The sequence below is a fragment of the Ischnura elegans genome, chromosome 7 (genome assembly GCF_921293095.1).
Source record: "Ischnura elegans chromosome 7, ioIscEleg1.1, whole genome shotgun sequence".
Classification (NCBI taxonomy): domain Eukaryota; kingdom Metazoa; phylum Arthropoda; class Insecta; order Odonata; family Coenagrionidae; genus Ischnura; species Ischnura elegans.
The window spans coordinates 82656787-82668150 of NC_060252.1; the positions used below are offsets into that span (position 1 = coordinate 82656787).

An 11364-nucleotide genomic window follows, 5' to 3' on the forward strand; every position below is an offset into this window, starting at 1 on the left:
TTTATGCAAATCATTTCTTAAATGAAGTATTTAAGGAGAATTTTTCACAAAATAATACGTATATTAGCTTCACTTTAGGAGATATACATTCATTTTTTAGAAATTTACATTTAAACTTTTAAATAATCTCTTCGCCAATAGTAATTTTCCCTAAGTAATGTGCTAAAAAAAACCGCAACCAGCGCTAGCGTTCATGCTTACTTGAGTTGAATGAAACAAAAATCTAATCATATGGCGGTCCATTCATTCACGTCGCGATTTTTTCCGGCAAGAGAATGTTCAGAGTGCATGAACTCTCCCCGTACCCTCGCCATCCTTCCATTCTAAAAGATTCCGAGACGCTCGGGAGATAAATAACAGCCCACTCACGTGCATGCGATCAGGGTCTCTGGATTTTTGAGTGCATCCCCGGCTAGCGGATCTGGCAATCGAGTAAGGAGCTGCCTCGGCTCCTCATGGCCGATTCATCATCGCAAACAAGAAGAGCGTGGATATTGAACCCGCTCCCGAACAAAACGGTCTTCGGCCTGAAAGCCTTCCCGACGAAAACACCCGAAGGAACTCGCTCGAAACACCACCAAGGGCTCAAGTAAACTACGAGCCAATCTCCCAGACAGTTTCCAGCGGAAGTGCGAATGATCTCGCAATGTGCGGTGGAACGGGTGAATGGAGTTTTGGTATGGATCGGAAGGAAATATCCCCGGTGTCTCAGGAGAAAAGATACTTATTTTAGGAGACCGTAATACTGGCTATATAGAGTGAAATTTTTCATTAACGTAGGGCTCAATTCCTCTCTGTATAGCAGCAATGCTAACTGAATCAATCTGGTACAATGATGGTATTATCTCCTTCCTGAATATTAAGTACCTATTAAATAAACCTCAAAAATAGGTTAAGTACATCAATCTGTTGTTTAAGCAAATGAATATACATGATAATTGTTTAGAAATTCTTCATATAAAATGAAAAAGTCATTGGTATAAAAATGCTAAAAAATAAATCAAACAATATAAAGAACTAAAGGTGGAAATTTGTAATTTATAATACATCTCATTATTCAAAACGTTCAAAGTACACATTCTCAACTTTAATCGCCTACTTTTGTGAATTTGTCCGTCTTCTGAGCCACACAATGACTATAATGTCTTAGAATCTCCCAGGGGAGAAGAAATCCCCTGAATCAGAGCAAAAAACAGCCTTGACTACTGGAAGTAATATTAAAATTTGCACATGTGTTACAATTAATTATTTTTACTCAGAAAGATCCATGTAGCAACATAATAAAGTATGCATATTTTCTTATGACACAGCCTCCCTGTCAAAGACAAAACAATGATGAAGGCACTCAATCGAGAGAAACCGCATCCAGAGACGAACAGCTCTAAAAAAAAAAACTTCCACTTCTCCCCGAGTGAAATGGACGGGAAGCGGAAATTTCCTGATCCCAGGACCGAACCTTGAGGGACTTCTAAAGTGAAAGATAGTTGAGTGGGAGGAAAAAAGATGGTGCTCTGGTGCGCACTCACACTAACGCTCGGGGTATGCTCTTTTCTCGGCTATGGGTCTCTCGTCTGACAAGCAAAAGGTACACACCAGGCCACCACTTCCATACTGCACGCTTCCTGGGTTCCTCCTCCCAACATCAACCACCTCTCCTCCACCCCTACCCTTAAGGCTTTTTCCAACCCCCAATCCCACTCCTTATATCGTACCCTACAGCTTTCCCTTCCCCCTGTTTTCCGCCAGGGGCCATAAAAACCCCACCCCCTCCAACTCCCTGAAACCCCTACTCCAAATCCACCACCAGTTCTCCTCTTTACTTTTCCACTCCACGCTGAAAAAGCGCGCCTGGGCTATACGTTCCTACGCCATCCCCGCATGAAATATTTACAGAGCCAAGCAATCTCTTGAAAGAGCCACTTAGCCTGCATTAGTTACTATTGGCGGTCTTCTATTGACTACGGGATAAAACTCATTCGGTCTAAAAGCATTTGAGTGCCGCCTCCCATTCCACTGGGTCCACTATCTCATCCAGACTTTTATTTTTTTCCCACCTTCTTTTCTGCTCCCTCCTCCAACCCCTTTTCCATCACTTCTTTTCCCTCTTCTCTTCTTCTTCATCCCACTTGCCTTCCTTCTCTCTATTATTTTCCCACTCCTTCCCTCTCGTTATTCATTCCTCTTTCTTCGCGCGCGTCTTTCTTGCCTTCCTAAGGTTTCCAGATGCTTTAAACGAAATGTGGGACACAGGAGACGCTGTGGTTTAAGCAGAAATGTCCAATGAAAACAGGGCCAAGACATGCCTCGCAACGAGAACCTTCAAAGAGCAGTTTTATGTAGCATCAGTGCCTTAGTTTGTTTGTTAAATTGACAGGTAGGTATTTCAAATCTGCAATTCCAGTGGTCTTATTTGCCATTAATGGAAAATGAGTTCATTAGCCATGCCTATAAAAAAAATTCGTTATAGCTGTTGATATTTTGTATTGAATTTCAATTTGATCTCGTCCTGTTGCTGTTCACTCGTGACAATGGGGATGCTACTGAATCTATCGATATATCGAAATCTCTCGAAAATCTATCGAAATAAGTAAAAACTATTAAATATTATATTTACCTGACCAAAAATCCTTAAAATTGATAATATTTTCGTAAAAAAAAGTTGCAGAGAAAATAATATTAGAGAGATAATGACGAGTGTCATGAAGCATGCGTCTGCTGAGGTAGCTAATGTATTCTCCCTAAAATTAAAAATATCTCAATATATTGCTTCATCGTTAATAATTGAGAATACCTTTCAATTAATTGTAAACATTTCCCTTCCCTCCATTTAACGAATGCCTTTCGCATAATTTCGCACAGCAATGCAGTACACATAAACATACTTACACCATCGTCTCCAATGGCAATACTCGGCACTCCTAGTTTTCAGCTTTATCAATTCCGAAGCCTCAACAAGTAATGCTTCTTTCGAGTTAATTCACTCCACTTCAATACCACTACATTTTTATTTATTTTTTTTATTTTATTTTTTTTATTTTATTTTATTCCCAAACCACCGAATACAGCTCATGTTGGCCATTTTACATCGGGGTATTCAACAAATTTAATAATTAAACGCACACGAACAACCATGCCCTGGACAGGGGGAAACCTACCCAGGCGGGACTCGAACCCGCGACCTCTTGTTTGGCAGGCGAGGACGTTACCCCGCCGCCACCGAGGCCGGCAAAAAGATTTCCCGTACCGGGAATCGAACCCGGGCCTCCCGGGTGAGAGCCGGGTATCCTAACCACTAGACAATACGGGAGTTTACATCTTCGGTTTCAGCTTATCAACCTAAGTAATGGCAGATAAGTGCTTTGCATTATGACTCAGCTCATGCTCATAGAATGATAACTTCATAATCCTCTCGATCAACTTCCTTATTTCTGAACCGAATAATCATTAGGGCGTGAATCTGTTACCTCATCTACTCTAAATGAATCGTATATCCACGCAGCCAATTACAATGAAGTGCAAGCTTTGTAATCCGTTTGTTCTACTTATATCTTTCCCCAGAGACAAAGAGGGATCGATCAAAAGATTCTTCTAAACTTACGAGGAGGTGCGTCAGAACTTTTCACTTAATTTAGTTGCAAATCATTTGCTTAACATGGCCAAAGTAAACGCAAATCTGTGACATCTAAGGAGAAAGAAGAACTAGGATGCTCTAACGAAGTTTTTCATATAAATATTTCCCTGAACGCAGAGCAAGGTTTGCTACATTTAGATTAGTCTCTTTCTCTTCTTTTGGTTCCCTTACAATCCCTGATTTGAGTCCGTGTGTTATTTTCAATGTTCTTCATCATTTTCTGTTACTGTTTTATAGCAAGGATGACGTAGGTGTATTCAAGTCAATTAGGCTAGTTTTTGGAAGGCGATTTGTGGTGGATGAAGAATTCCTATACAGACAAATTATGACAGCCAGGAAAGTCAAAAAGGGGAAGGAAGAACCGAAAAATTATTGGGATAAAAATGGGATTATTCTCCTCACAGAGAACTGCAACAAAAGTGCCGAAAACAGTGACAGCATTTTGATAGAAATCATTCTGAATTACGGAGCCTTTCTAAAGAAAACTAAACGAGGATAGTAAAGGGAGAAAATTTTATGAATGAATCTGGCTAATTACACCACTGATATCGTAAACCGCTTCCGCGCCGTGATTTCCTTGAATCTAGGATCCTGGTCCTGCATATAGTTTTCATGTCAATGGTTTCACATGACAAAAATACGTAAAATAATATGACTTAGAGGTATTTAGCTGGTTACTACTAACAATACTTACATCACTTGAAAATACTGTTGCCTGCCGTTTTCTACCGATATGAATGAATGCATATGAGTTGAAGTAAAAAGATATTTAATATTTCATCTCCACCACTTATAATTCATTGCAGTGCTTACTAAATAGCGCGTTTGTCAACTGAAAGACGGAAATTGAGTTCAAACTCGAGAGAAGCCTTATAACACCCTAAACAAAAATACTTGGAAAGTGAGATGGAAAAGAAACTGGCTCCACGATCCTGAATCTGTAGAATTTTCACGACTACCTATTACTCCAGGATTATTATCATCATAGTATTCTACCGATTAAGGTAGGTTTCCATGGAGTACTTAGTAAGCATTTTGAGAACCTCCCTTTTATTCAGGCACCTCCCTCTTCAATTCACAATGAAGCCTTACCCCTTTCATTCTATCTAAAAAATACTATTCTCTTCCTTCCTCTCTCTCTCTCGTTTACTCAACATTCTACCTCCTAACACTGTTTTCAACATCCCTCACCCACTGATTTCTCGATCCATCCATAACTTCTGTCTCCTCCGTATCTCATCTAAAAGCTACCTCTTCTCACCCACCATATCCAGGACTCCGTCGTTCTTCCTCCTCTCGGTCCATTTCACCTTCTCCATTATTCGCCATTCCCACATCACGAATGCCTACAGTCTTATCTTGTCCTCCTTCCTAAGTGTCCACGTTTTCGCACCCTAAAGAGCTACACTCCAGATCAAACTTTTCACTAACCTTTTCTTTAACTCTTACGTTGTGAACCTCTTGGAAACTCTCATCCTGTTCATGAACGCCTCCTTTGCTAATGCAATTACCTTCCTGATGTCCCTACTGTATCCGCTTTCCTCTAATGTGCTGCCTAAATAGTTGAATTTACTCTGGGACAAGCTTAAGAAAATACAACACCCTCTCTCTCTCTAGATCGGTCGTACAATGTATTTATTCGTAATATATCATGAGAAAATGCGGAGGTAAAATTTTCTAATTTGAATTATTGGCGAATGTCGAAAGAGTCTAACTTCTTTCCCGGAAAATTTAAAGGTAATAGCATCGAAGATTTTAAAACGATTAAAAGTCAAGAGAAGAGATCGGTCCAGCCGGAGTATTCCGTCCCTTCGACCTTCCGTCCTCTATCTCCTCTTCGTTATCTTCATTTAATTCCACACCCACATTTTTCCACTCTTCTCGTCTTCCTTCCAAGGCGTCCACGTTTCCACGCCATTAAGCGCTGTGCTACGTATCGGATTCTTTGGTAGCCTTCTCTTAAAATTTCAAAACAAGAAAATTGACGATTTATTGAGGCAATAAAAATCAACAAAACAACATCTAAATCTACCTGCGAGCCACCTCTAGGGTGTTTGGCCGGGAGTGATCGATCACCAGCATATAGCATGCAAGAAGAGTCCAGCGAGCACACCAGACGGTCGTAAAAACGTTACGCATACTAACGTATTATACTTCCAAATTCATGCTATTAAGTCAAAAATTTCCAACAACTCTTTTGATTATATCCCAAATGAACGCTGCACAATAGGGTGGTTTCCTATTTTTATTGCCTAAATGGAAAATTATTACTCCTGGAGTACATATTTCACGATTTTAGATTTTTAAATGACGATATCTATTTTTCGCGATTAAATTAAAAGTGAAAATTTTTGAGCGCGCGAAAACGCGACGGGTAAGAATAAATGCTGGGATAAGCCCTTGTGACTTCATTCTGGTTCCGACTGCCGCCGTGTGAGGCCACCTTGGTGCGAGGCTATGAGTTCCGATACGATGCTACTTGCACGAAGCAGAGTACCCTGCCAGCAGGTAGCGCTTGGCTTAAATAAGGATTATTAACACCCTATCAAACGAAGGAAACTTTCCGACCATAGGCAATTTTAATAAGCGATTATTAAGAGTTGTTCCCTGAGCTCTGTGCCTCATGCATGCATTGGTAATCTCAGACGATGTAAAAATCCTATCTACTATTAGAGCATCTAGGTCCCTGTGACGTCACGTGGAGTGGCATCGCATGGGCACCAATCTGGCCTTATTCAAATGAGGTTAAAATTTACGATTAACATTCGTCTGAACTGGGATTTCTAAAACCAAATAATTAGTATATAATGAATACACTAATGTTGGGTAACGTATCGCAATCAATGCCTTTCGTTTTCTTTGATGAAGGAAAATACCCTATTGGGATAGGGTAGGTGTAGTGAGTAGTGTATTGGCTCCAAACCCCGCTGGCTCAGGTTTACAACCCGCCGTTTGCGAAGATTTCTCAGAGGTCTCCTGATCCCCACTTGGACGATATATCGAGGTATTTTTAAGGAAAGTACTCTTTTCATCGGATTGGACGTTAAGCCATGGACCCCTTTGCACCTTTCGTTAACCCATTTCCGCCCACCGTAGCCATATGGCTACATCTTAACATTCTAGGCGTAAAGAAAGCGTTGAAGAAATATTACTCTTGAAGAAAATCCGCACTCTCTTTCTGCTTTCGGTCTGTTACAAATATGCTACTGAAGCTTACAATAACTTAATCCAGTAATTATATATATTATTTTTTAAGTCGGTGGAAATAAGTCCACTGGCAGAATAAGACGGGTGCGAAACGGAAATGCAATATAGAAGCCTATTGTCTGTGTATCACATGTAAGTACCATAAAAGTAAACAGCAAATGTACACATAATTTTAACTTTCTTTCATAAAAAAATATGTTTGTCCTGAGGAGTTATCCTTTCTATCAAGGTAACTGGTAGACTTTGAATAACATTATATTCTTATCTTCGTAACTCCCCATTGTAGCTGTGTGGCGTCGGATCATTCTGACGAGACAAGTATCACGAAAATATTTCACTGGATTACTTAAGAAAACCATTGGAGCGACGTGCCTAAATCTTTACAATCGCAAGCAGAAATTTTTCTGGGTGGAAATGAGTGAAGAGCAGGCTAATACAGACACCGGGTTTCTTTCCACACTTCCCTCCCTACTATACCTCATGGTGTGAATAATATTTCTCTAGGTCGTCTCCCCCAACATACCAATACAATGCCTTAGAGTAAATTCTGCTGCATCAATTCCGTTCGGCTTGGAGATATTACCAATTCCTCATTAACTTACCGTCTCATTGATTTTCCACCTACCTCGCGCGAGGTGACCTCATCTAGCTAAGGCCACTTGGGGCAACTCCACGGTCCATTAAGCCCACCTTAACCTCCCAATCTTAAAGCACGGAAAACCTACTTTAATCTCCTCCATTCGTGAACCAGAAACAATGATGCCGAGGCCATCAAGGGCGACTAGACTAAATTAAGGGAGCACACGAAGTTGGTTTCTCGGGACTGTAACCTGGCTGATTGCGCTGCATGCCGTCGGCAATTAATCAAATTGCATCTTTTTCAGCGGCATATATATTACCCTCTCAGCTTGATTAAACCTCGCCATCATTAGCCTAATTAATGCCGTTCCATTTCATTTGAAAAGCTGCCTTATACGGAGAATGAATGAACCCGGAGCGGTTGCGCATAAATATTAACGGGAGCACCACCAAAGGACTTGAATTTATCGAGGGGAATGGAAATCAGTTAGCACACTGCATTGGTGAACACATAGATTGATTCATTGAGATTAACTGCTCTCAATAAATGAAAACTTACCTACGTATTTCGGCATCACGAATATTTACCAGCAGGTCCATTCCACCGCACTTTCATCACATGTTAAATCGATAGAATAAATGGTATCATTGATGAAGTTTTCCCGAGAAATCAGCCGGGTCAAGATGGCCAGTGCTGCTTATTTCTCCAATTGGCAGTGACGACCCTCTTGACCCGGCTGACTTCCCGAGAAGGATTCGTCATCAATATTCGACGGAAAAGCACCAACTCTTTCAAAATGTATCATATTTAATTTCCCTCATAACGTGACTTGAAATAGATCAAATCAGAGAAATGAAAGCCAGATTAAGGAAATAACGCGTATGATTTCTGAAGGTTGTACCCAGTCAAATTTCTCCCCAAAACATTTTCAGATATATTTATACACCTTGTAATATTAGGTCAATAATCTCTCTTTCCTATCGCCCGAAATGAGCACGAGAATAAAGTTTAAGATACCCAAGTACCTTCAAGTTATGTATTAACTCACCTAATTTTCAAGTTTAATTCGTAATTTTATACTCAACCAGTTACGTTAAAGACACGACGTATGGAGCAAAGCTTTCTAAAAAATACTAAAAGGATCAGGAATTCACCGTTGTTTGCCAAAAATTTTCTCATTCCGAAATTCTCACGAGTTCACTAAAAGCCCTCCAATAATGATAAAACACGAAATCTGCGCTACGTGTATAATTGGGAAAATAAAGACTAACGGGAAAGTTTCGGAGTCGTTTTATCTTCTAAATTTCTTTCCGATAAAATAACGACTGGTTTTCATAATTCCCAAATAACGCTCAGCTCCCGAAATTCTTCAATCGGAAACTTCTCCGTTATTAGTCAACAAAATTAAAATTTCGAAAATTTTGTAGGAACACAATCGTAATCAATAATTTCCACTTCATCTATTCCATTAAAATAACTGTGCATTAAAAATAATAATATGCATCTTAAAATGAATAGAAGAAGGATTAGAATCATTTGACCTAACTGGGATACGAACCCGGATCTCACGATTGCTGGTAAGTTATGCTACCAGTTAGGTACACCCCCATCATCATCTTCATCCAAGGCGAATTTCAGATTGGATTAACCGAAAAAGATATTGACGTCTTAAGTCCAAACTCTATCACAGGAGACGGAGGTCGAGCTAACTAAGCCGCTGTCGGAGAATACCTGACCAGCAATCGGAAGATCCGGGTTCGAATCCCGGCTAATCCAAATGATTTTTTCATTTCGAATTTCATCCTTGGTGTCTATTGCACTCGTGTGCATGACTGCGAACCAAGTCACTTGTTCTATGCAGTGCTTTGAAGGATGAGAGGTCCTTGTCGATCACCAATATATGTCCTACTATTGTCTATTGAATAGACATCATGCTCGAGGCTGAAAAACAAGATTTGGGAAATATAAAGGATTAAGACTAGGGGGTCTGTTAGGCATTATATCTTTTCACGAACATTCCATCACATTTATCTTTACCCCAATGGCACTTCATTACTGTAGGGGAAACAAATTAAAAGGGTCAAATTTGAGGAGAACATCAAAGTCTAGGGGAATGGAGACACAAAGAAGAAGTTAAAGCTTGTTTCCGAGAAATGATAGGAAGAGACGAGTGGGGGATGGGATTGGAGAAATGGAATGAAACCGGAAGAATGCAGGAAATATGTTCGTCTCCTGTTACTGTGGGTCGCTGTAAGGGGTTGAAGTTAGAGGGAAAGCGGAGTAGGTGGTGAAAGAATGAGGGAGAAGCGATTAAGAGGAGTGGTCACTGGTATTCCTCCTACTGCCACACATTTCTAGAACAAAATTTACTAGAACTTATCAAGCATACACCAGTCTATACTACTTAAATCGAAACTTGAAGCTTGTACGTGATGGAATGCCTCCATATCATTAATAACAGACACTTTGTAACTATACTGCATCATCATCGTGACTACGTAGGTTTCCGCGGTGTCGAGGTTCCAAAATCTCCATTCTTTCGGTGCTACCGCGTCGGTTGTTTCTTGATGACAACAGTTTCGCTGGCACTACTGTCAGCGTCTTCAGGTCGAAGATGCCGGTCCGACGACGACGATCCTCAATATTTTTCGGGTTTATATACCCTTGACTCGTCCAGCCTCCGGTGTGTATATATACCACCTCTCCGGCTGTGGTGAATTTACGCAAAGTGCGTAACAAGGGAATTTAATAAAGCAAGTGTATAGGGACCAGTGTAACCTTTCCAGTGTAAGTGAAGGAGAATTAGAAAGACAGGCTTCTAGTGAGCACGTGCAAAAGCACTCTAAAATTAGGAAGTCTACAAACTAAACGGCATCGGAAGCCGGGAACGGCCCTTAATGGCCCTAAAATGACACTTAAAATTTTTTCAACTATTATTTTTGAGTTTTTACAATTTTTATCATTTTTTTTGTCGCATACAATGCGTTTTTGTTCATTTTATATATTTTTTTGGACATTTTATTAGTTTTACGACCCTCGTCCTCCTTATATATACGGGCTCAGTCCCGCCAGTTGTGGCTGCTGCTCTCTCAGTGGCCGATTTAATTAGTCTCCTCCAATTGGCATCCAAGTTGTAGACATCGTCTCTATTAAAAGTGTCCGTCCGGGCAAGTTTCCTCTTCACACAAACAACACTTCAAACAACAACAGAACATATGCGCACGTCACCTGTACTATTGTATTTCCGACTGACTGGGTGTGATGAGATTGACTCACCGGTACAGTATTTATCGACGCGCCATGGGCGCGGCCAGTAAGTTACCGGTATTTCAATTGCTTCTCGGATAAGTCAAGGATAGGATTGGTATGATGCAACTCTCCACTCAATTTTCCTTCAAATGATTTTCCAAAGTAAGTCATCGAGTGTGTAAGTCCACGCCTTATTCTTGAACGAAACATTTTTTAGCATAGCACGCATACATGCCCTTGAAAATGATTCCTCGTCCGGACAAAATGCCAGTTGACCACACGATGGAATTCGTTTTATGTATCCATTGATCCTCTGAAACAGATTATTATCGTAGAGCGAGTGTCTTACTTATCCCACCTTACATTTTCGTAGACCTAATGATCTCATTCATGTCACCATCACTGGTCAAAAACCTAATGCTGATTTGACGCAGCTCATTTTTCTATCAGGTAATCTTTTTACATTTACATATTTCTTCTATTTTATATCCTGTTCTATTTATTTCATTCGAGGTCTTCCTGTTCCGTTCTTACCATCTTCCTGTCCCTCGATGATTGTCTTCATGATGCTATCGTGTAACAAGATATGACCTATTAGATTTTTCCGTCGTCTTGTCAAGGTTTTCACGAGGCTTCTCTTCTCTCCTACAATTCTTAGGACTTCCTTATTACTAACCCGGTCGATCCAATTGGTCAG

General features: G+C 40.3%; 1 non-coding gene across 1 annotated transcript; it reads right to left on the reverse strand.

Moving 5' to 3' along the window:
• Positions 1-3235: 3235 nt before the first annotated feature.
• Trnae-cuc lies at positions 3236-3307 on the reverse strand. The gene has a single exon. It is a non-coding gene; the product is annotated as a tRNA-Glu (tRNA).
• Positions 3308-11364: the final 8057 nt, after the last annotated feature.